General features: G+C 42.1%; 1 protein-coding gene across 1 annotated transcript in view; it reads right to left on the reverse strand.

Annotated features, from left to right (window-relative positions):
- TMEFF1 (transmembrane protein with EGF like and two follistatin like domains 1) overlaps nucleotides 1-23,484 on the reverse strand; it is a 436,679-nt gene that overhangs the window by 266,660 nt on the left and 146,535 nt on the right. The window lies entirely within an intron of this gene.

The following is a 23,484-nucleotide window of genomic DNA, read 5'->3' on the forward strand; positions in this document are numbered from 1 at the left end:
CGATCACCGGAAACAGCCTGGCATTGAATATCTGGACTCAACATCTACTGTGCAAGTCAGCTCAGCTAATTCCCGTTGTCTGAATTTCTGGTCCCTATATCTTTCTCTGAAAGACTCTCTCAAATGCTCTCCACAAAACACAGCGAACCTGATATTATCCAAGTGGATGTTGTTCCTAACCAGATACGTAAGTCTTGCTCATGGAGGCCGCCACTGAATTTCATTTTTTATTTTGGAGTGGAGGAGTAACCATTAAGTTACTCTTCCAATGGTTAATGCAGTAGCCCGAGAATTTGGACAACTGGGTTGTTCCTATTGCAGCCCCTTATGAACCTGGGCAAGTCAGTAACACAGTAAATAATGGCAGATAAAGATCTACACGGTCCATCCAGTCTGCTCAATAAGGTGGCCAAAGCCACACACCCCCTCTGCATTGGCCCCAGTCACCTATGCTTAAACACTGCTTTTCAAATCTCAACTATGCCAACAATATAGGCAGCCAAACATGATAGGAATGATATGTGGTTATAACCAAGACACCACAAAGAAACCGGAGATACATAATCAGTTTAGAAGAGCATATGCTCTTCTTTTTAGTATTTTAATATCAAGAACATTGTTTAAAAAGACAATAATCAGTTGACACTTTCAGAATGATATCATTCAGACTCCTGAAGCAGGCCACAGAGCCAAAACACATACATGTCGAGTCCAAATAGATATAATAGAGATTGGGCACCTAAGATTGCCTTCACTGTTTTTCTTGCTGTTATAACCAAGACTCCAGATATTCCTGACATTATTCAACTTACTAGTCAAGACGTCTACCCCTCCCACCTGAGCTGCACAACTCCCTCACTTGTAGCACACGACAACTAAATGATCTACAACACTGGAATTGCCAAACTTCACCTTTCTTTTGCCATTTGAGGGACACAGACCATAGAAATCCATCTGGCTTTGGCCTTTGTTCCCACTCCTATTACCTAGCACCACACCTCAACAGCCACATTGTGTTTCTATCCTTTTTCTTTTTAGACCTTCCTTGTGTTTCTCACATGCAGTTTTTAATTCACTCGCCATTTTTTACTCTACCACCTCTCCTAGAAGGGCATTCACTATCCTCTCTGTGAAAAAATATTTCCTGATGTTGCTCCTAGTTCTACTTTACTGCAGCCTCCATTCATGTCTTCTTCTTCTACCTCCCTTATGTCTCTGGAAGAGGTTTGTTTGTATATTAATATCTGACAAATACTAAAATGTCTGAATCATATCACCTCTCTCTCTCTCTCCTTTTCTCTAGCAGACACATATCCAAGTCCTCCAGTCTGTTCTCAAATCTTATGGCATAAACCCTCTGAACTGCCTCAAGTCTTTTTATATCCTTGAAGAGATACAGCCTCCAAAACAGGACACAGTACTTCAAGTAGGGCTTTGCCAATGGTTTGTACAGGGGCATCAATACCTCCTTTCTCCTGCTGATTATACCTCTCTCTATTCAGCCTAGCATTCTTCAGGCAACAGCCACCACTTTGTCATATTGTTTTACCACCTTGGGATCCTCAGTTACTATCACCCCAAGGTCTCTCTCCTGATCTGTTAGTATCAGTCTCACCCTTTAACATATACTGTTCCTCTGGATTTCTATACCCCAAGTGCCTTAACCGTCCATTGCCCCAGGTCTAAAAAAAATCCAAACAAAAACACCAATTTGATTGTAGGCCCAATCAAATACACCCCTAAATACTGATAATAGCATTTGTGTTATGGAACCCAGATATTTTTAGTCACATTGAGCTTGATTTTATAGCAGGGTATCTATAGGAACCTTTTTAAAGCCTTTTTTATAAAGGCTGCTGAAAATCTTTCCTGACTGACCCAGCACTATTTGGATATTGCCAGGTCAGTCCAGAGGTGGAGTCAAGGCAGAACCAGAAGTTATTTGGGTATGGCCAGTATTCAGCACAAGTACCTGATAACTATCTGAACAACTTAGGACTGCAAAATGGCTGTCCTAATGTGTAAAGACAAAAACGGCCATGCATGGATAACTCCCAGTGACTGCTGTATACCTAGATATTCAGAACAGATATCTAGGTATGCCTGAGTTCTGAATATCTGGGTATAAGTTTAAATGCCACAGTTGGCATTTTAAGGAAGCACTGACTGCGGAGTTTAGCTATCGGCAGAGTGTCCTTAGTACTTAGTTCAAGCACATGTCATAGAGATAGACTCTGGATCCCAAAATTTATATACAAAAGCAGATACTGTTGGAGAGAGGCGCCAAACGGAAAATTAGCAAAACAATGGCCTTGTTGCTGTGTGTTTAGGATGCACTGGGATCTACTGCAGTCTGAACTTCTTAAGATGTGAAATGAGATGCAGCATCTGGGTTTTAATCATTCCCGCTATAATTCATTCCCTAGTCTCTTATTTGTCTTGAATAGATTTGTAAGCTCTGCCAAGCAGGGACTCTCTCTTACATGTTTAGTGTACAGCACTGCATATATCTATAAGCGCTATAGAAATGATCAATAGTAGTAGTAGTGGGGTTGCACCAGCCTCTTAAGGAATACCAGCAGATAATAATAATAAAAACACTTATATTCCACAGTTTCCATTAACTGGTATACACTACCCCCCCTTTTACAAAACTGTGAAAGCAGTTTTTAGCGCAGGTTGGCGCGCTGAATGCTCTACACTGCTCCCGACACTCATAGAGCTCTATGAGCATCGGGAGCAGCGCAGAGCAATCAGCACGCTGGCCTGCACTAAAAACTGCTTTCACGGTTTTGTAAAAAGGGGGATAATGTGGATCACAATAAATTAAACAAAAATTAGTCAAATACTAGGAGCTACAGCAATCATAAGAGCTCTATGAGCATCGGGAGCAGCGCAGAGCAATCAGCACGCTGGCCTGCACTAAAAACTGCTTTCACGGTTTTGTAAAAAGGGGGATAATGTGGATCACAATAAATTAAACAAAAATTAGTCAAATACTAGGAGCTACAGCAATCATAAGAGAAACAAAAGAAAAACAGCAATCCACATATTTCACAGTCAGTTCATGAGCTAATTAACTACGTATTCCTGCCACAGACGTGAGTTTTAGGATATTTCCTGAACTGCTAATAATTGCATACTTTATTTAGCTTGAATCCTTAGAGGATCTGACTGAATCTGGGCTGGGTTTTGCTGCTTTTCCTCTCTGTTCAAATCAGGAATTTCACATTCCTCCTTTTACCTTGGTGTTATACTAAGGTTGGCCTGTGAAAACTGCCCTCTTGTTATATAAAGCTTAGCTGGCTACAATAAGATGTGGCGCTTGGATTCCCTTAATGTTCCCTGACCTTTTACCCCATGGTAGGCACATGAGAAACAAAAATTAATCTGTACACCACTTTGAGCTCTTGGAAAGGTGGTATAGCAAGTCTTTTAATAAATAAAAAACAATAACAAAGCCTGCAGGCTCCCATCCTTCATTATATCACCTTTAACACATACAAAGATTAGTAGCAGGCTCCAGACTCTTTCTCCAAAAAAAATATTTAAAGGTGCAAAACAAAAACAAAAATAAGCGTTGGAAATATCAGCATGACCTAACCTGAAAAGTTAGCCTAGCTAACAGGGCCTACCCAGAATGTAGTGAAAGGCCTCTGGGAGATATTAAAAGTCTGATCCTTGGTGATGCCTGTGCAGGCAGACTGCATGTCTCTTACCTTTACAACTTAGTTTGCATGTTTTAGGAATTTAGGAGACACACACAAGACCAAAAACTAGACAAAAAGGCAAAAGATTTAGAAGAGTGGCCTAGTGGATAGAGATACTGCCTCAGTACCCTGAGATTGTGAGTTTAATCCAGCCTGCTCACTGTGACTCTGGGCAAGTCACTTAACCCCCTATTGCCCTAAGTACCATAGTTAGATTGTGAGCCTGCTGGGATAGATAGGGAAGATATTTAAGAGTATCTGATTATTCAATGTATTACAAACCGCTCTGAGTGAATCTCTTCAAGAAAAGGCAGTTAATAAATCCCAATAAAGAAATAAATTAGTGTCCATCTACACAGTAAAGAAGGCATCAGTAGTGGCAGGGCAGGATTAATTCTTCGAGGGCCCCTAGGCACACAAGTATATTGGGGCCCCCCTGTCTCTGCCCCGTCCATACCCTGCCCCCATTTATCTGTTTTCTTATTCACTTCTATTTCCTTCTTTTTTTTATTCAAAACAAAGATTAGCATACCAGTGCACAGTTTGTTTTCTATGCAACCCCCAAAGATCTCTGAACAAATCCCCTTCCTTCCATTCTCACCTACTTACCAGGACTTTAACTCTGAACTCTTTTCATACGTATATAAAGTGTTTAAATATATTGTAAAGCAGTAATACTATCTGAAATATATGTCTATATTAACCTTTTCCTATCGTGTGTCCCGGCTGACGGAACATTCCAAAAATGTCATTGCCACTTTACAAATTAACAAATAGAAATAAAACAAAAATTGAAAATAAGAATATACCATTTTATTGGACTAATCCATTTTTCAATTAACTTTCAGAGGCCATATCCTTCTTCTTCAGGTCAATATAGTATACTGCTGTTACATTATACTGTCCTGACCTGAGAAAGAGGGTTTTAGTCTCTAAAAGTTAGTAAGAAATGTATTAAAATTAGTCCAATAAAAAGATTACCTTATTTTCTGTGTATAAAATTTTTATCAATACAACTACAATACTATTTTATTCTAAAGCAACAAAAAATCTTTTTCTACCCTTAGTTGTTTCTGCTTTAATCATTTTGTCTTCGCTCTCTTCTTTCTAACCAGCATCTGTCCTCTCTCTGTCTTCCATGCAGGATCAGCCCCTTCCATCCACTGTCTGCCCTCTCTCTCTGCCCCTTCCATTCACTGTCCACCCTCTCCCCATTCCATATGGTATCTTCCCTCTTTCTATACCCCTTCCATAAACTGTCTATCCTGTGCCCCTTCTCTCCTTTGTACATGATTTATTTTAGCTTCACCACCTCTCCATTTTTCTGTCTCTGTCACCACCCCACCCACTATGCTCTGGCATCTCTCTCTTCTTTCTTTCCTTCCCACCCCATGGTCTGGTATCTTCTAATCTAATCTTCTATTTCTGCGTCGCTCATACCTAGGTAGGCTCAAGTGACTTATAGAGAGGGACGAGGATGGAGGAGGGGTGAGGGGGAGTGGAGAGAGAAGAGAAGAGGAGGATAAGAGGGGGGAGAGAGAGGGATGCACCAGAGTGAATCACAGGAAGGAGAAAGCCGTGAAGCAGCCTGCTTAGAGTGGTACGGTGCTGTTTAGAGTCTCGCAATGGGAGGGAGGGAGAGATAGGAAGGTTGAGTCGGGGGGGGGGGGAGCCCGGGACAATGACAACGCTGCTGCTACTGCCGCCGGTAAATCTAGCAAGGGTAAAGCCCTAAAGCACCGCACCGGTGGGCCCCCCTGACCATTTTGGGCCCTAGGCCCGTGCCTACTGGGCCTATTCTTTAATCCAGCCCTGAGTAGTGGTGCCTTCTTACATACCCTTTGATGATCTGAGCCTATAGGGACCTTCTGCAATTGATGGACCAAAATATGCTGTACATCCCTTAGGTGGCTCAGCACCTCCACTGCTGTTCTTTGACTGAACATTAAATGGATCTGTGAAAATAGTGCCTTGTATTTCTTTACTCTAGAGACAATTATTTTTTGACCTGTGGTTCTTCAGGGCTTTTGTTATGCTTCTTTCACATCATAAACTTTTAAGCAGTGTTGCTCAAAGTACTTAAGTAAAAGTACAGTGAATAATACATTGAAATATTTTGTTAAATAAAAATAGAAGCTATTACCTAATATAATACTTTATGAGTAAATGTACCGCAAGTACAATAAATGCAACTACTGTTAACATTTTTTTTCTAAGAACTTTATTGCTCTACAATTCAATCCACATTGCTTTTAGTAAAACTAAATTTTGAAAATGACAACACTCATGTGGGTGTACTACTAGTGAGTTATTTTTGAATCAGTACAACCAAAAAAAGTATTCAACAATTGCAATAGCAAGAAGTGCATTGTTCAGTCTGATTTTTTTTAAAAAAAAAGTTCCTTCAAATCAGACCAGGATGCAATATTTTTATTGGAATTTATTAACTGCCTTTTCCACGAAGAGATTCACCCAAAATGGTTTACAATACAGTGAACAGGAATCAGGTACTCTTAAGTATGACTTATGACAATAAAGGGCAAATTCATCAATATTAAGAGGGGTGTGAGAGACTAGCCTGGCTTGCCCAGAGAGGTCAGCAGACACAATTGCATATAAATAGAATTTTTATTTATCATTTGCCTCACACAAAAATAGAATGAATTTGGCTTACCTCAGCCAAACTGCTACAGGCATCAGTCTGTTTTCCCAAAGCCTGCCTCATGCCTACGTTTACACTTGTGTGTGGCCATGAGACAGCACAGGGGTAGGCAATTCCAGTCCTCGAGAGCCGGAGTCAGGTCAGGTTTTCAGGATATCCACAATAAATATACATGAGATAGATTTGCATCTCAAGGAGGCAGTGCATGCAAATCCATCTCATACATATTCATTGTGGATATCCTGAAAACCTGACCTGGCTCCGGCTCTCGAGGACCGGAATTGTCTACCCCTGAGATAGCGTATAATGAATAACAAGAAACTGTGAAATACTGAAGCTGGTATCAATCTAAAGCCCCAGATGAAGCTGAAAGGCGAAACAGAACTGTGTTGGGCTATTTTGCACAGTTTACTTGAGGTGGATGATAGAAGAAGAAGAACTGAAAAGTAGAAGGAGAAGATGATCTAAATCAGTGGTTCCCAACCCTGTCCTGCAGGACCACCAGGCCAAGCGGGTTTCCAAGATAGCCCTAATGAATATGCATGGAGCAGATTTGCATGCTTGTCACTTCCACTATATGCAAATTTCTCATGTATATTCATTAGGGCTAGCCTGAAAACCCGATTGGCCTGGTTGTCCTCCAGGACAGGGTTGGGAACCACTAATCTAAATGAAAGTTGGCACAGTGATGAAGAACAATGGACATTATCTTTTAGTGAATTAACTTTTATATTGGGATTTATAGGGTGGATTGGGAGAGTTTCAGATGGATTTGAATGATATTTATGTATGTATGAACAATGTTTATTTGAATTTTAGAGCTTAAAGGGTATAACATTTGTGAGTTAATAAAATAAAATAAATGTGTATTTAAGAATATAGCTCTTTTGTGTATGAAGGGACCTCTCTAGAATGAACCCAGCCTGCGGCAGAAGTATCCCTCTTTGTCTGGGTTCCACCCCTGTGACTCAGCTTCTGTTCCACCTCCTCTGAGGTAACTCAGCACTAGTTGCTGAGCCCAGTGCATCCTAGGATCTTTAGTTTTTTCTTTCTGATTAGCACCCTCTGCTGCCCGGGGGTATAATTTTTCGCATTGGTGAGGGAAAACCCCTTAATCTGTCTCATACCCTCCCCCTCAGCTCATCCTTAATAGGGTGAGCACCTGCTTTAACCAGTGGCCCCTTCCAAGGGTGGAGGGTAAGACATTCCTAGGGCACTTAGGACATTATCCACTATTCTGAATCACCAAGACCATCCTAGGGCTACAACCCCAAATGTTACTCTCCATGCTTCATGCATACATAAAGGAACAGGCAACAGCAAGCAGTACCATCATGACTCCTGCTGAGCCCATCTCTTCTTTTTCTTCTAGTCCATAATAGTCATTGGGCTACTGGCTGCCAGTCTCTGGGTTCCCTCCCCTGTTGGAGAGCCCCGGATCAATGCCTCCTTTGGTTTATTCACAATCCCAAAATATGCACAAAACTAGAAACTATTAAATAACTTAAACAGTCCTTGATCACCCTGTTAAACTTACTGAAATCACTATAAACCTGAATATTTCATTAACCATTTTCTCAGTATGCCACACTCATACTATATTTTCAATGTAAAGTTGGTGTGGTAGCCATCTTCATTGGAACGTTGTGAAGGATTTTTTTATCGTTTTTCTTCTACAAAATATCCCACTTCAGCGTCTTAATTCCTACTAAAGTGCCAGTGCCAATGCTTATTCCAAAATAATAACGTTTAAAAAAATGTTACTTAGCTTCACATGGCTTGGAACAAACCATGTGAACAAGCCAGTTTGTTCCAAGCCATGTGAAGCTAAGTAACATTTTATTAAACGTTATTATTTTGGAATAAGCATTGGCACTGGCACTTTAGTAGGAATTAAGACACTGAAGTGGGATATTTTGTAGAAGAAAAACGATAAAAAAATCCTTCACAACGTTCCAATGAAGATGGCTACTTTACATTGAAAATATAGTATGAGTGTGGCATATTGAGGAACTGGTTAATGAAATATTCAGGTTTATAGCGATTTCAGTAAGTTTAACAGGGTGATCAAGGACTGTTTAAGTCCTTTGGTTTATGACACTTTACCACTTGGGTCTGTAGATTTAGGTTTTGGTTTAAGAGTATGGTTGCCCCTTGTAACCAAATCAGAGCCCATTCCTCTCTTCACCAGAGCTTGGACTCTATCTCCCTCCATCCAGAAAATCTTGTTATGTTCTGCGGACCAAGACTCTTTCTCATCTGTTGTCAATGTACTGGCCTCTTGGTGTCTAGATGCAGGATAGAACTGAACTACAAACCCCCGTGGGTTTCCACTTCTCGAGAACTCCACCATTGCGTTCTTCAACCGTACCCCATCGCCAGGCATGCATGCCTGTCTTAACTCCTTCCAGAATTCTGTAGAGGTTGGAAGGCCCCTCTCTTCAGGGTCATCCAGGGTACTCTCTTCCCAGTTAGTCTCTCTCAGCCCCATAACGGCATCAGGATGCTACCTCCCTGGACCTTGGGCTGATTCTTCTTCCATTTGACAGGCCTTTCTCTTTCTTAGCTGCTCCTGAATGGCTTGCAGCGCCACAACTAGTTTTTATACTTCCTTCTGGCACTCCTGCCCTGACGCAGACTTGGTAGCAAGCTGAGCCTGGATCTCCTTCAACTTCTGGAATAACACATCATTCTCTTTTCTTATCTGAGTGCACTCTTGCTAAATTCTCCCAACCATCTTTGCCCCCTCCTCCTCCCAGAGGTGCACCTCTTGTAACTTTCTTTGGAGCTTGCCATTCAGCTCTTCCAGCCCCCTTGCCTTGGCTTTCATTGCCTCACTTCTGTACTGCTTCATTTAGCTGCTCCTGCAGTCTGGTATACTGCCAGCCTGGCACTGTTGCTGCCAACTCCTGCTGCAGCTACTCCACTTTGGCCTCTGCAGCCTCTGCTTTGGCCTGATAGTCATCCCTCTGGACTGTTACAAGGCAGATTTGTTTCTTTAACTTTTGGGACAATACCTCATTCCTTGCTCTGAGGTTGCCAATTTCCTCATTCAGTTTCTTCACTACTTTTTTCTTAGATACTTTCATCTCAATCAGCTGAGCAACTGAACAGCTTTATTGGCTTTTCAAGCTTCTTCCATACTTTCCTTTTGCCTAAACAATTGGTCCTGGATTTCCACCAGTTGCCTATGGAGGTTTTTCTTTTCCTCCTTTAATTTAGCTACAGATTCAACAGCAAATAGCTGGTCTTCTAACAGGTCTTTAATTTGGTGCTTAGCCAGTTCTAGCTCAATTGCTAGATCTGAAGGTGGGCTTTGGACCCCTGGAGCTCTGTCTCCCTTTCTGGCTGAGACACTGGCAGATATCCCATTCCAACCTTCAGTGGGTTCCAAATCACAGGGTTTGACCAAGCTCCTTCTCTTGGGCTGTCCATCTAGTGCCCCTCACTGGTCTCCTTTCCCTTCTTGGAATTTTGGGCTTCCATTTCCTCACCTGGGTATAAAACCTGCTTCTCTGCTGACCAGTCCATTGACTGCCTCCTGGCTGTCTACTGGCTCCAGGGCACTTAATCTCTTGTGCTCCTCCAACCCTGCCAGAGTTCTGTTGCAAGATCAGCCAGGTTTCTTGCCACTCTTGCTCCCAAATTCCTATTTTGGGTTATCATATTCTGGTCTCTCACTAGTATAACCTGGAGTACTGACTTTTAAAACCAGCTCTTCCCTGCAGAAATGTCATTGCTTCTATACCACTCTTGGGCAGCATCACAATTTCCAGAGTAAACACTTGTTTCTTTTTGGCAGCAAGCTGTGGATGCCTAGTGTGCCTAGTTGTTAGACTGGCCCTGGAAACGGTCCTCTGCATGTAAATAGCATGAATAAGTAAAATTTGAATTGTAAAGATTTTTTAAGAATAAGTGGCTCGGGGAAGGAGAGTTTTAGAAACAGATTCTTTGCTTATAATACAAGGTGTTATAAAAACAAGGAAAACAGGCTCTTCACACTTAACAAATTAAACAAGTAGTGTTATAAATAAGCCATAACGGCACTAATCTCAAATTTGTAAGTTGCATCTCAATAATACTACAGTACTCAAAAAATCTAATTGAAGGCTGGGTGGAATGTTACATTTCATTTCAGTTTACTTCTTAGAAAATATGGAGGCAATTCTATAACTGGGTGGCACAAGTTGGGTGGCCAGACACGGTGTACTGAGTGCTAATTTACAACAGTATCTACTAGGCGCTCAGATTCCATTATAGAATTGTGAGAGATTCGGGGTTTTCCCTCACTAAAGCTGCAGATATGCCATTGGGCAGCAGGGAAAACTACCTGTCCCAGAATGCCCTGAGCTTTGCAGCTTAGTGCTGAGTCAGAGTGGCAAGACTCAGGCGGGTTGGAGTACTTCTGCTCAAACTGGATTCATGCAGGTGAGGTCCCTGAGAGAGGAGGTCCTCAGGAAGAGACTTGCATGGACAAGCTCTTTGCTTTTTGGATGTTTATCTTGTTTGTTCTTTTGATGTTCTTTTCTAGTTACTTTATATTTAGACTGAACTGCTTTGACCTACTTGTTTAGAATTAAACATTATTACATTTAGGCACACCTATTTACATCACACCTAAATGCAGCATAAAAGTTTCACATGCCCATATCCTACCTGTGTGCCTCCCTCTATGCATGCCCCCTTGCATTTACATAGGAAGCAATTTGCACAGTAAAGTTATAAGCCCAGATATTGCACTATATAATAGGGTCTATATGTAAGCGGGCTGGGTGCCAGAGCTTTTGCAGACCCAGCCAATATTCAGTTACGTGGGCCTCAGCTAAATATCGTGCCAGCATTCGCATAACTATTGTTACCTATAAAAACCCTCCCAATCCTCCTCCCAGCTTTTCAATATATCCCCTCCCTCCTACCCTCTCCCTTCAGGTTGTGATACTCGTAAGTTCCCCCTCTTCCCAAATGAATCTCCAACCCCCACTCCTCCAATGTCTAGGTAGGCCCCCTTCTAGACCTACCTGTCACCCTCGTGGTCTAGCAGGGGTTGCTGAGGACAGAAGTGCAGCCTCCTTGCTCCTGCCCCTCGTGGTTCCATTTCAAAATGGCTGCCACTACCTTTTGCAGAAGTTCATGATACTTTGTGTACTTAAATCACTTCGAAAATTAGATAGATAGAATTCTGATACTCGAGAATGAGCTTAGCTTAGATGGCTGCTCATTGAGGTGCTCTGTACGACACCACTACACCAGTTTCTTTTTCCTTTATGGTTAAACAAATATTCAAGATCTGGATCAACCTACTAGATGCCTTTGTGGAGTGAAGATCTGGTATAGTGAATCCAGAGGAATCTTCAGCTGGAGGAGGCAGCATGGTGGAAGTATGCCCTGCCTCCTTTGAAGAAGTCCGTCTCTCTCTGGATGAGTGATGTCTACCGACTGAACCACCACCTCTGATGGTAGCCCAGAGGAGTGGAAAGGCAGCCCTGCAGCAGATCCATGAGGGAGGAGAAGAACCCATGGCACTGCAGGGTGAGTTAGCACTGGGATAATAGTCATATGAGATTCGGCAGCCAGAAGAGATCTCGGGACAAATTGTATCATCTGGAATGTCAGGTACTCAAACTTTATTTTTACCTTCTGGGTCTGAGCCAAAGATCGCCTCTTTGTTAAGACCAAGAATCTTTAATCATGAGGCCATTTGGGAAGTTATTTCAACTCTGCAAATTTCACTGGGAACCCAGATACAGACTTTGTCTTATCATTGTAATACAAAATGTTAACTGAAGTCATGGTTATGATACTGAAAGTAACTGAACTGGAGTTTAAAGTTGAAGATTATGGAACCAGGTTAGAGACATTGGAAACAAGGGGTCAAACTTGGAAGAAAGATTATGGGAATATTTGTTTGAAACTTGACAATTTAGAAAATGCTGTCAGACATCAGAATCTAAGATTGACTTTCCTAAAGCTTTTGCTGCTTCTCCAATTGATATGTTCAAGTGGTATCTATCTGAAGTGATAAAAGTTCCGGAAACTTCCTAACCTTCAATCTCTAAGATTTATTACTTACCCATTGGGAAAAAGAAGCCTGTTTCAATTTCTAGTCAACAACATCTATCAATGGACAGTCTCGATTTAACTAATTTTCTTGAGAGGTCTGATACAGAGGTTTTGCCACTGGCTGCACTTTTAGTTGAATTAGCTTTGGATTCTGACAGAGACTGGTTGATTAATTGTTTTTTTAAGCCTAAGGAAGATTTGTTTATGAATTACAGAGTACGAATGTATCCAAATGTACTGAGAGTGACTCAGAAGAAAAGGAGGAAATTTTGCCGTTAAGACAAGGTGACAGCAGGAGGCTAGCTTTGCATCAGCTGCCTAAAGATTTTAAATTTCAGCGGCAGGGAGGTGGCAGGTGGGTGTGTCGGGAACTGGGGGCTGTCATACCATAGGATCCAGCTGAGAGGGGAGAGCTGGGGTTAGGAATGAGGGAAGGACATGCTGCATGGGCTGCGGGGGAGGGGGTTGGGAAAGCAAGAAAGACAGATGCTGCACAGGATGGGAGAGGGTTGGGAAGGACAGAGGCTGCACAGGCTGGGGGTTAGGAAGGGAAGGAAAGAGAGATACTGCCAGTGGGTGAGGGAAGAGAAAAAGAAAATTCTTGGACATAGGTGTGTGAAGTGAGAGGGAAAGAGAGATGGTATACATGGGAAAGAGGGATAATTGTTGGAGATGATAGTGGCGGAGAGGGAGGAGGGAGGAATGTTACACTGGGAGGGAGGAGAGATGACTCCAAGAAGGGAGAGATGCTAGACCGCAGAAAGAAGAGGAAAGAAGGAGAGAGATGTTAGACCTCGGGAAGAGGGAGGGAAGGAGAGAGAGATGCCAGACAATGGGAGAGAGATTCTAGGCTATGGGAAGGAGAGGAGAAAGATGCCAAACCATATGAGGGGGGAAGGTGGAAGACAGAGTTGTCTGTCCTTGGGAGAGGGATGAGATGGTGCACAGGGATGGAGGGGAAGGGGAGACAGAGGGAAGAGATGGTGCACAACGATGGGTGCAGCAGGGAAGAGATAAGAAGAAATGCTTCTTATGGATAGATGGGAATAGGAGAGAAGAAAGGAGGAAATGGCACACATGGATAGATAGGAAGGGAAGACATGGAAAAGTAGATAGATTTTGAGAAGAAAGCAGAAACACGGAAGAAAGTTGAATGTAAAAAATTAATGGTAAAGATGGATGTATAGAACAAAACACAAAAGACCCCCCTCTCATCAATACTGGGCAAGTTTCTCAAATAATATCATCATATAACATTAATGGCTTTTAAATATATAAATGTGCTCATAAGCTCTTCAGCAAGGCGCCACAGCAGTGGTACAACATCGCTGGAAAGGTGCTTGAATTTTAATCATAACACATTGGATGGAGCAAGGATACTTGCTTCTACTAGAGTGGCAAATGTTATGGCTCTACAAAAGTTGTTTAACAGTAGACCACTTATCTGAAAAGGTCAGATAAGTGGTCTACTGTTAAACAGCTTTTGTAGAGCCATAACATTTGCTACTCCAGTAGAAGCAAGAATCCTTGCTCCATGCAATTTGTTATGATTAAAATTCAAGCACCTTTCCAGTGACGTTGTACCACTGCTGTGGCACCTTGCTGAAAAGCTTATGAGCACATTTAAATATTTAAAAGTCTTTGAATGTCCAGCCTTCTTACAGTGTGAACCGCCTAGAAGTCACCTGACTATGGCGGTATAGAAAAATAAAGTTATTATTATTATTATTATTAAATGTTATATGATGATATTATTTGAGAAACTTGCCCAGTATTGATGAGATGGGGGTCTTTTGTGTTTTGTTCTATTTTGAAAGTATTACCCCCCTCGAGTGGAATGTAATTCAAAATCCCTTGTCTGTTTGGATCAAAGATGGATGTATGGCAGAAAGTGAAGGAGAGAAAAACAGAAAACGGATAAGGTGGCCCTGGATACACAGTTAAGAGCACAGACAGAAAGAAGTGCAGCCAGAGACTGAGGAAATATGGTTTGAAAAATAAAATCACCAGACAACAAAGATATGGGAAATGATTTTATTTTCAATTTAGTGATTTAATTGTGTCATTTTTGAGAATTTACATCTGCTGCCTATATTTTGCACTGTTCAGGAAGAAATGCATTTGTTTCTTTTTCTTTGGGGTTGTACAGCATACAGAGTCTTGAATCTTAGAGTTTGTTTGTATATATTAGTACTTTTAGTTTTTGGTCCCTTATTTGCATAAGGGTTATCTATGTTCTGGTAGGAATGATTTTTGAGAAACATGCAGTGTGGTTTATGTAGTTTAATTTTGTGGTTAACCATTATATGTTGTTAATAAGATTACTGTATTTTTTGCTCTATTAGACGCACTTTTTCCCCCCAAAAGTGGGTGGAAATAAGGGTGCGTCTTGTGGAGCGAATACCAAAGCACCCCCCCACACCCTGTTACCTTATTTAAATGCGGCCGCCCTCCCTCTCTGGATGCAGCGCCCTCCCTTGCTGAGAGCAGTGCACAAGGCTAGCTGGCTGCCTGTTCCCCGCCGCTTCACCGGAGAACTGATGGATGACGTGGCTGCCTCCTCTTCTGTTCTCTTGCGGCATAGTGGTGCGCCAGGCTGTTTGCCTGGTCCCATGCCATTTTCTGCGAGAACTGTGGCCTGCCTGCTGTCTGCCTGGGGAGTAGGGAGGGAGGATGGAGAGGCCGGGGCCTGCCTGCCTGCCCTGCCCCACCAAATTAAAAATAAGGAGGGAGAGGCCGGGGCTTGCCTGCCTGGGGGTTGTGGGAGAGGCCTACCCGCCAGACTGCCCTGTCCCTTGTCCCTACCTGCCTGCTTGCCCTGTCCCTACCTGCCTGCTAACCACTAGGCATGCCTACCCTGTGTCCTGTCTCTGCCTGCCCTGTCCCTACTTGCCTACCACTAGACCACCAGAGGGGGGACAGAGGACAGAGTCTGGCGGTGAGGGGGAACAGGGTGCAGAGCTTGGCAAGGAGTGTGGGGTTTGATGCAGAGCCTGGCAGAGAGAATTTGGTTCAGAATGTTTTTTTTCTTGTTTTCCTCCTCTAAATCTAGGGTGCGTCTTATGGTCAGGTGCATCTAATGGAGCGAAAAATATGGTATATTGTGAATGAAAAATGAATGGAAAAAATTGTATTTTTAATAAGTTGAAGTTTCTTCAACAGCCTATAAGTCAAGCCCAAATCAAGTGAATTACAATAATCAAGGTTTGGACCAATAAGGCAAACTGTTCTTCCAAACGAAGCTGTTTTAAGCCTAAAAAAAGTTTTTTATTCCCCATAACGTATTTATCTGTGGCTCGAATGACAAAGAACCCACAATAATTCCAGATACCTTAGAATTTTCTTCTACTGCCAAAAAATTACCTAACGATAAAAGGGCTAGAAGAAGGGCAGTTGCCATATTATTTCTAACCCAGAGCACTTAGTCTTTCTAATATTCAGTTTTAACATAATTTTGATAGCTTATCAAATGTTTCATCCAAATTGGTAAGGACTGGAACTAGCTTCAAAATGTCATCTGCTTATCATCAAACCAATAAAACCCATAAAAAGATTGAAAAGCAAAGAGAATAAAGAGGAGCCTCAAATGACTCCATGTCTTGGACTCCAAGTGCAAGAACATTCACAACTTTTCCATGCACAATAACTTTGATTAACCAAAAAATTCTTTAAAAGAATTAAAAACAGGACCAATAAGTCCAATCTCACTTAGGGCTCCTTTTACAAAGCCGCTCCAGCGGTTTTAGTGCAAGCAATGGATTAGTGCGCTAGCCGAAAATCTATCGCCTGCTCAAAAGGAGGTGGTAGCGGCTAGCGTGCACGGCAATTTAGCGTGTGCTATTCCATGCGTTAAGGCCCTAGCGCGGCTTTGTAAAAGGAGCCCTAAGTCTATTCATCAATAAAGAATAGTTGACTTAATCAAATGCAGCTGAAATACTGAATTGAAGCAATACAACCTACTTTCCAACATTTAGGGCTCCTTTTACTAAGATGCACTGGGGCTTTAACGCACGGAATAGCGCACGCTACATTGCCCTGCGCGCTAGACCTTAACGCCATCATTTGGCTGGCGTTAGTTCTAGAAGCATAGCGTGCGGTAATTTCCTGCATGCGCTAAAAACGCTGGCGTACCTTAGTGAAAGGAGCCCTTAATTGTTTTTTAACCTCTGTGGTCAATGTAAGCAGTAAAGTTTCAGTGCTATGCTGGGTTCTGCAACCAAATTGTGAAGGATGCAAACAAGAGAAATTATTTAATTATTTATCAAATTGTTGGCTCACAAAACTTTCAATCAACTTAGGGCCTCTTCTATTAAACTGCGCTAGCAGTTTCTAGAGCGGGGAGCCGCGCTGAATGGCCCGCGTTGCTCCCGACGCTCAGCCTTGAACTGCAAGGTATAGGCGGAATATAAATCCGTAATGTAATGTAATGTAATAGAGTTCCTAGCGCAGTTTAATAGAAAAGGGGGTTAGTAAATAGAGGAATGCTTTTAATTGGCCTGAAATTAGCTGGTAAATACAAATCTAAGACATTCAATTTAGGTTTAGGTTTTAAATCAATACGACCCATATCAGGTGGTAAACATCTAAGCTCCAAGATCTTATTAACAAAACAATCCACCTATAATGGTTGACAGCACTTGTCTAAAACAGATGAGAAATGAGAAAGTTTATGCAATAAAATTTGGAAATCATTTTCAGTAATAGAGTCAAATGTATTCCAAAATTGACCTACCACAATATTGCAACTTAAATTTTTTTAAAAAAATCTAGGACATTATCACAGATGGTTTGTTTCTTTATTAAGGCCTAGATTCACTAAACCTTCTGATCGTACCCAACGATCGCAAAACCAGTTTTACTGGTTTTGTGATCGTTCCCCGACCCCGACCCGATTCACTAAACTTCTGCCCAATCAATCTCCTACCCGGTCCGATCCGCCCATGCAAATGTGGGCAAATGGCATGCAAAAGTAGGAAGCCATCGATTCATAAGCAGAAGATGAAACACCGATTGGGTTTGCCGAACTGAAAAGAAGTGACTGCTGAGGACCAGTCTCTTACTATCCTTGCCGACTCTTGCCCTGTTCCGCCCTGAAATATCAGTATCGAAGTTGCAAGCCCATATAAAACAACCATCAAAATTAAAAATAAAACTGTAAATTAACTTTACATATGCATAAGAATTCATTTTTTATATATTCTGTAAAAAGCGCATAGCGAGCCTGTGGTTTTAATTTGTGGGTTTAAAGCATGTTCTGTTTGATAATATGGCTTCACTGCATTCCTTTTTAAAATCAGTCCTTTTTAAAGATGTCCAACTCGTAGGGCCTGCAAAAGTAAACTGTGGACACCCCTCCCCCTTTCTTTTGAGCTCGCTTGTGCTTTTTGGGCCGCCCACTAACTACGTAGTGAAGGGCGAAGAGCAAGCGCATGCGTAAATTGCATCAATAACCAACAAGGATACTCTGCGCATGCATTATGATCGCTCTTACAGCGATCCGTGGGATCGCTGTAGGGCGCGCGTCCGATCAGATCATTTACATGTAGAATCTGTAGTGAATCAGTCACCCAGCAAAATTCGGCCAAGAATCGGCCAACAACGATCCAGATCGGTAAGTATAGTGAATCTAGGCCTTAGTGATTTCAAATCAATTCAACCTTACATGAAAAATAGCTAGTTCTTGTGCATTAGGTTGTAGTATCTGAGAAGAAATTTCTAGGGTAAGAGAAGATGTAAGATTCCTTACTAATTGAAACAGTTGAGTGGGTTTTGTATTTTGACAGTTAATTCCTATTTCCCTAGTACAGCAAGATTTTCCAACCTTAGCAATTTTTGATATATCTTAATTTCTTGATTCTGAAACAGTTTAAAAATAGAATCTCTATTTTTGCACCGCTTTCTTTCCAAATGATAATTCTGCTTTAGGCCAATTAGCTGTTCAATAAACCAAGAAAAGTACTTCTTTTTCATTAATTCCCTACCTTTTAGGCGCACAGTAATATCTAAAACTGTAGCTACAGTAAAATCCCAAACTGCCTTCATAGTAGTAAGACCAGCATGATCAAATTTTAAGGTCACTGAAAATGTCTCAGCCCAACCAACAAAGTTGGGGCAGTCTTCATCAAGTGCTATACACTTATCCCTCCTTTTACTAAGGCGCGCTAGCTTATTTAGCTTACGCTAAACGCTAACACGTCCATAGAATATAATGGATGCATTAGCGTTTAATGCGGGCTAAATCAGCTAGCGCACCTTAGTAAAAGGACCCCTTAATCCAGCGATTTTCCACTTTTTCATTCCATATTTTTCTGACTGAACGAAAAAAATAGAAAATCACTGGACTATAGGGCTCATAATCAAAACAAAAATATGTCTGAAAACCCATTCAAATCGGCACTTGGACGATCTAAAAGACAGGTCGTCCAAGTGCCGATAATTGAAACGGGTTTTTAGACCTATCCTGAGACTTTTTAGGCCTCTGAATCCCGCTGTACGCTCAGAGCAGAAAGGGGCATTTTTGAAGGAGTAGTGAGGTCAGGAAATGGGCAGAATGTGGGCCGACCTAAATTTAGGGCTCCTTTTACTAAGTGCGCTGGCGTTTTTAGCGTGCGCACAAGATTAGCACACGCTATTGCGCATGCTAGCTGAAAAATTACCACCTGCTTAACAGGAGGCGATAGCGGCTAGCACACGCTATTCCGCACGTTAAGGCCTTAACTCACCTTCGTAAAAGGAGCCCTTAGTCGTACGAGGCTGCCTGGATGGAACTTATACGTTGTGACTTAGGCGATCTAAAATCAGGTCTAAGTGCCCAGAAGTTATCCAAAGTGACCAGATAACCACTGCAGGGACAAAGTACAGACTCCCACACACTCCCCCAGTGATCACTGACACCCCCCTCCCCCCTCACACCGCCATAAAAATTGGAATAAAAATGTACATACCTGTTTCCAGAACAACATCAGCACCTGTCATAGGAAAGCCTAGCAGAGCTGCACAGAGGAGGCTTAAGTAGTCTGAGGGGTGGGCTAGTGGACCATAGAGAGGAGGACCAAGCCCATAAGCCACTCTAACCACTGCATTCATGGTGTAAAATGTGAGTCCACCAAAACCCTACTGTTCTGCCATATAGGTGGTACCTGCAGCCATAAGGGCTATTGGGGTTGTAGACAGATGAGTATAATAGGTTTCGGGGGTGTTTTGGGGGGGCTCACCATGACCTGCAAGGGAGTTGTGGTGAGATATTTACGTGGCACCCTTTTTGTGAAGCTCACAGCAGTTGCCATTTCTGGGTGGCCAGTCCATCACTTTGCTGGCCCCTTCCATGTCCAAAAGGTATGGGTCTAGGCATTTGGGACTTGGACAATTTTTTGGACGAGAATGTAGTATAAAGATAGACGTACTTACAGTCTGGACGATCAAATGGCTGGACATAGAACTAGACGATTTAAAAACAATAAAAAGATTTGGGACGTATTTTTCAAGAATGGACTTTAGACGCTGCCGACTTTGGGCGACTAGCGCCCTGGGCCCAAAACGGACTCAGATGTATTTTTTTTATTATGCCCCTCTACGTGTATAGCCTTCGATAAAGATTGCCCCAACTCTGTTCGTTGGGCTGAGAACTTTTCAGCGGCCCCTCATATAAATTACTTGAGACCATAATTTATCACTCTAAATTTTTCCCCTAGAAATAATTGTCTTTTTCAGTTGTTTGATCTAGATAAACAAATATTCAAAACAAATATTCAAATATTTAAATATTCAGATCAAGAGACTGTGGACCACTTAGGAGTTGTCTGCAGCAGTCCCTAACAGCCACAAGGAGACAAGAACCAAATTCTGAAGACACCCTTAAAGGAGAGATCCTATTTCTATAAATACCGGGGTCAATATTCAGCCATAGTGGTCAGGAGTTTTTAAATTGCTTACAGCCATGGATTGAACTAAGCCCGGATATTCAATGCCAGGACATGTCTATCCTTCAGCAGTGAATATCCATTTTACAGTAATCACCTGGAAGATGACTAATACTGGCCAATATTCAGAATGGTGCAGTGTAAGCTCGGTGGATGAAGTTAGATCAGCGTCTACGTACTTAACTGGTTATTGGTCTGAATATCATCATTAACCAGTACTGGCTCCATCTAAGCTCCACCTCCAGACCACCCTGGACTAAACAGGACCGTGCGTGAACAGTCACAGACAATATTCAGTGGCACTATCCATTAAGTGTTACTGAATATTGCTGGATGAGTAGCTCAGTGGGGTTTAACTGAGCATTATTTTTTTTGATAAAGGGAGCTCTGGAATTGAGAAAGAAGCAAAGAAATCTGCAAAACTGAGCTGCCCACCCCTGACCTCCAGAATTTTCAATCCTGCAAGACGTAGTAGAATCTTGTAGAAACAATGCAACTTCATTTTCAAAACCTGCTTGTACTCTCTTTCAATAAAACCTTTTCTGTTTCAGTTCTTTATGTCAAATATTATTGCTGCTGAGTGCCCCAACTATGTCATGCTAAGGAGCTGCAAGCAAAATGGAATTATATTTAAACAGAGAAACCGAAAAAACTGAAGGCAGACAAAAACCATATGGCCTATCTAGTCTGCCTATCATCTGTGTCATCTACTATCCCTTCTACTGTTTACTAATGAAAAAAAAAAATTGCAGCCAGATCTCATCCTGAACAACCTTGATAATACTGGGAAGGTTGCTGTACTTTGTTTCTTAGTAGCCAACCCCCTTTCTCTCTGAAAACCTAAATTATAGACAGAGAGGCTGTGTGTATGTGTTATAGATGCCCAAAATCTGAGGCGTATCATTGTCCAGACCAGCGGCCTTCACTAATTTTTAAGTGAGGGCCATTTTAGGTCCAAAAGGGCTCAAGGAGAGCTGACAAGTATCTTCCTACTTGGGGCCATGATGTCAATAGTGCTTCTCGCCATTCATTCCTACCAGGACACCTGGCCTTGGTCACACTACTACTACTATTAGTTATTTCTGTAGCGCTACCAGACGTACGCAGTGCTGTACAGAGTCACAAAGAAGGCAGTCCCTTCTCGAAAGAGCTTACAATCTAAATAGACAAGACAAACGGGATGTCATGGATACAGTTAAGGAGAATGGTTTATCAGCTGGCTGGGTTGGTGGGCAGTGGGGAGTAGGGTTTTGGATTGAAGGCTATATCAAAACAGTGGGTTTTCAATCTGCTTTTAAACAAGGGAAGGGGCTTGGTGGACAAACTCAGGTAATTTATTCCAGGCATAGTGAGCACTTGTGGTGTGGAGAGGAGAGGGTAAGGGAATAAGATTAAGGAGAGTGAGTATGAGAAGCAAAAAAATGAATTGGAGCCATAAGGAGAGGAACAGAGAAAGGAAATAGAAATATACAATAAGTGAGAATAGTGAGGTGCCCTCAGTAGGCACATGAAGGAGCACACTAAGGAGCATGAGAGGGTTCAGATTAAATAGATATCCGTGCAGAACACAGATAAAACCTATGCAAATACAGGACCACAAACTAAAAGTCCTAATATACACAAATGAAGCCCTAGGATGCTAGACTCTGCATGCAGTACAATACCATCTTTTCTAGTCTCTGGTTGCACTTCCTTCTATCTGTGCTCTCTTAATTCTGTTTCCAGGGCCTCTTATCCATTTGCTGTTTTTCTCTCCTTCTTCACTTTCTGCCCTACATCCATCTTTGGCATTAACTTTTAACATTCAACATTCTTCCATTTCTCTGCTTTCTTCTCAGATCTATTTTTCCATGTCTTCCCTTCCCATCTATCCATGTGCACCATCTTCTCCCTCTTTCTCCCTTTTTCCCATGTAACAGACCCCTTTTTACCCGGCTGCTGGATTAAAGTGGTGGGCTGTGAGCCGGGTCCAGAACCCCTGCTGGCAGGCCAGAGCAAGAACTCTTCTTAATAATCCAGACCACACCAAACCTCCAATTGAACCAAAACTCCAAATTTATTTTCCTTCTCTCAGGATCTAGAAAGAGGCACTTTTTGAATCTCAGTTAGAAACTGTGAAAATAACAAACTATTTACATCTATTATTTCTTCTTACAAGATTAGTTGTTATTTATTCTCCAATTGTCTAGACTCCTTTATATAGGGTTATCTGTGGTCCAGATTTCCCTAGACATGTTCTCCTTATGAGGACATGTCCGGGGGTCCGGATGGCTTTTCAAAACCCGGAACTTTGTCCGGAAATACCACAGGAACAGTGCACTGTTCCACAATAGTGTCTCAGGAATGGGGGACCATTAGCATGGCATTCCCTCAGTAATGAGGGCACCTTTTGTTAAATTCACCATACCTTATCGGTGATCCTCCTACAGTCTCTGTCACTGCTGCTTGCTGGTGCTCCACCCCTACTGCCTTCCCATTTGCTGCCTCAGTCTCTACATCATTAGACCCAGCCAATGGAAATGATGTGAAGGCGGAGCAGTGGGAGGCAGCAAATGGAAAGGCAGTGGGGGTGGAGCACCAGAAGGCAGTCCCAGTGACAGACACTGTAGGAAGATCCATCTAATGGGAAGGGACTCAGCCAATATGGAGGCAGAGTAGTGGGAGGCAGTGTTCAAGTGCCCCACTCCCACATATTTTCCATTGGCTGAATCCTTCCAGAACACTGCCTCCAATTTTTTCTATTGACTGGGTCTCAGGTGCTACTTAAAGACTGGAAATAGCTGCCCATTGATGCTTATAATTTGTTACATTTGGTGCCACTGCTGCTACGTTTCTTAAATAGAAGGGTAGTAGCAAGCCCCATTGTGGGTTATAGTTTGGAGTTTTGGCTGTGATTGGATTTTGGACTTCGGGCAGGTGATTGGAGAACAGCATCAGAGAGAGGAAGAAAACAACTTCAGAAGGAGTAAGTCACTCAGAATATTTATTTCCACCAACATAAGCAGCCTTCAATTTGGAACTATGTTTAGAGCGCCCTCAGAGGTTGAAACCATTTTTTCTAAAACAAAAACCAGAAAGGACCAATATGTGCTACATGTTGGTCCTTTCTGGTACTTAAAAAAAAAATGATTAA

This window comes from Geotrypetes seraphini, chromosome 2 (assembly GCF_902459505.1).
Source record: "Geotrypetes seraphini chromosome 2, aGeoSer1.1, whole genome shotgun sequence".
NCBI classification, from domain to species: Eukaryota; Metazoa; Chordata; class Amphibia; order Gymnophiona; family Dermophiidae; genus Geotrypetes; species Geotrypetes seraphini.